This window comes from Amphiura filiformis, chromosome 7, assembly GCF_039555335.1.
Source record: "Amphiura filiformis chromosome 7, Afil_fr2py, whole genome shotgun sequence".
In the NCBI taxonomy this organism is placed as follows: domain Eukaryota; kingdom Metazoa; phylum Echinodermata; class Ophiuroidea; order Amphilepidida; family Amphiuridae; genus Amphiura; species Amphiura filiformis.
Genome location: NC_092634.1, coordinates 29,854,615 through 29,857,612, shown reverse-complemented (window position 1 = coordinate 29,857,612; position 2,998 = coordinate 29,854,615). Strand labels below are relative to the sequence as shown.

The 2,998-nt window shown below is 35.7% G+C and overlaps 1 long non-coding RNA gene across 1 annotated transcript; it reads right to left on the bottom strand.

Annotated features, from left to right (window-relative positions):
- Nucleotides 1-812: 812 nt before the first annotated feature.
- LOC140156335 (uncharacterized) lies at nt 813-2,298 on the bottom strand. Its single transcript, XR_011859528.1, has 3 exons — nt 2,218-2,298; nt 1,044-1,190; nt 813-924 (listed from the first exon to the last, which is right to left on the bottom strand). It is a non-coding gene; the product is annotated as an uncharacterized lncRNA (long non-coding RNA).
- Between the last annotated feature and the right edge of the window lie 700 nt (nt 2,299-2,998).

The following is a 2,998-nucleotide window of genomic DNA, read 5'->3' as shown; positions in this document are numbered from 1 at the left end:
TAAACACTTCAGTTACCTGCCAACCAGCACGACATTTACACTGATTAGGTCCGACACACGTCCCAAAACCAGAGCAATCTTTAACATCCTGGCAGTGGAACTCTGCGCAATCTTCACCCTTCCATCCTTTACTACACACACACGTGGTTCCGTGACAGACACCTTTACCGTGACAATTATTGGGACATTTCACTCCTATTTAAAAAAAAATCAGTTAACAGTATTCTGTTAGCAATTAATGTAAGAATAATAATAGTATTACCAAAGAAGAAGAAGAAGAAGAAGAAGAAGAAGAAGAAGAAGAAAAATAAGAATAAGAAGAAGAATAAGAATAAGAAGAATAAGAAGAATAAGAAGAATAAGAAGAATAAGAAGAATAAGAATAAGAAGAATAAGAATAAGAATAAGAATAAGAATAAGAATAAGAATAAGAATAAGAATAAGAATAAGAATAAGAATAAGAATAAGAAGAAGAAGAAGAAGAAGAAGAAGAAGAAGAAGAAGAAGAAGAAGAAGAAGAAGAAGAATAGTAATAATAATCACGGCACGACTTTCGAATGTACCGTATGTAGCATTAACATAAGTGGCGGCTTCAAAACTAAACCTCTGATGGCCCGCCAGTTCCGTCCGGCTGAAGCCGGTTTCTATTGTTCTAAGCACCATAACCATCATAACTGCCGATCAACCACCGGTCGAGGTTTGTAAAGTAAATATTTCCAATAATTGTAAAACTTAAACGATAAATAAAGTAATAATGCTTTTGTCAATATAATTTCTAATTTTAAAAGTTGGATATATCTTACTTGCTGAACGTGTACATACGTAAGGCTGCATGACCGAACACGAAGTTTCACGGACTCTATAATCATTCGATGACTCGGACAACTCCATTATAAAGCAACGCCGTTGTAATGATTTCACGTCCTGGTTTAATATGATTTGAGAAACAATAAAAAGAAAGATGCAAACAGACAAAGATAAACGTCGTAACAATATAGAACAAATATTAATTTATTGAAAATGGGGAAATTTCGTGTACATACCTTTTGGAACAATGTCTGATCAACACTTTTGCTGCCAGGAAGGTAGTATAACCATATTCCACCAGGAGAAGTAGAAAACTGTGTGTGGTTTTTCAAAATCTCTTGCAATATATATGACGGCATAGTCGGCAAAATGGCACCATCGATCTTGAGAAAAGATCCAAATTTGATATTACTGATTTTAATCACAGATAATTTAAACACTCACATCCACACATCTCATTGCGTACTCAGCACCACTGTCACATACACCCCCCCCCCCCACACACACACACACCCCCACACACCCCCATCCTGCACACCAATACGCGTTGAGGGTTTCCACGATTAAGCAGAGGACTAAAAAAGAGAGGAAAGCCAGACAGAAAGAGAGACAGAGTGAAAGAAATATACACACGGTTGTTTGATGGCATGTAAAACCGAGTCATTTTTTTAGAAAAATTGAACAATGGTTGCGCTATTTGTCTAAAATCTTGTTTGCATCTTTACAAGAGGTAGCAGCAAACATGCTAACAAATGACATGGGAATTTTCAAAAAACTTTTTATCAAGAAATGTAAGGTATAACTCATATTATTTGGCTAATTTAAATTAAATATATATCTAAATAGCGCCCTCAATTTGCACACAAATGTACAGTTTATAGAATTTAGATTACCACAAAAAAGCAGAAAAAAGATTAATAAATTTATGTTAAAAATTACTACAAAATATATGTGTATGTACAGAAATTACTAAATAAAGTAATTGAATAGATGAAGACTTTTGTTCTGCGTATTTTGATACCTCATTGTTTGATTTCATCAAATTATACCATTAATTGAAAAAGAAAGCACTTCAAAAGTGACATCATGATCTATCACGGTGTAAAGCCCGATACAAAGGCCGGTGTGAATCGAAGGAGGAAAATTCCGCCAATTTGTTACGTTGAAAAGCTTATTTTTCATTCAAATTAGTATGAAGGAGTCGCAACGTGCCGAATAAGGTTTCAGAATACGAACAACAAAATTCCCCATCTATTGATTGCTTTATTTGGTAAGATATTTCTTCTGTTTTAAGTATAGGGGTACTTTTTGTACTCCTTCAATAACTGCAGATATGGATAGTGCCATAATATGCTTCTATTACAGTTTTGAAAATACCAAAAGAGTTACTGTACATATATGAAACTGTACCTTGCAAGACTGCACTGCTTCGTCAAAATTGACGGCGCCACCTTTGTATCCAAAGCAATCACTGCCATATCCAAAGTATCCAACAGGACAATAAACTGTTAAAAGTAATACGACAAAAGTACAAGTCAATGCGTTGAGCACGCTCAGAACTATAATAGCCATTGCCCTCTTTCTAGGTTTGTAAGTTTAGTTTTCTAGATTCTCCAGCTGAAATAGCCTTTGAGGATTTAGATGCCTTTCGTCAAAATTAACGACTCTTTTACTTTTAATTGTGAAGATTGGATGGTTCCATATTTTTACTGGTTACTTGAATAACAATTTGGATCAAAACACAAACTGCTGTAAATGTAACTTCTATACAACATTGTTAGCCAACTAGAATAAGTCATAACACCCTATTCATTTGGTAGTTGCCAGGTCTAGTCACTTGGGTTGGAGACCAATGAGAGACCGGCCCACAAGACTTCATCCTATGTTTGTATGTCTTAGAGGGAGTATTGAATATGGCCCATTCAACCGTTGATATAGAAACCCAGTTCAGTCATTTGGGTTTGAAACCATTGCCATCGTCACCACAATACACGTCGTCGTTGGGAAGGAAATACTTCCTATGTCTCATTGGCCCCTGAACATGTTTAAAGCAAATCTTCTTTGTAGTTTTGTTTTACAATGTTCAAGGGCCACAAGTACAAAGCCTCCTATGTACTTGTGGCCCTTGAACATGAAGATTTTGCTTTAAAGATGTTCAGGGGCCAGTGACACATTTTCCCTATCTTACGAC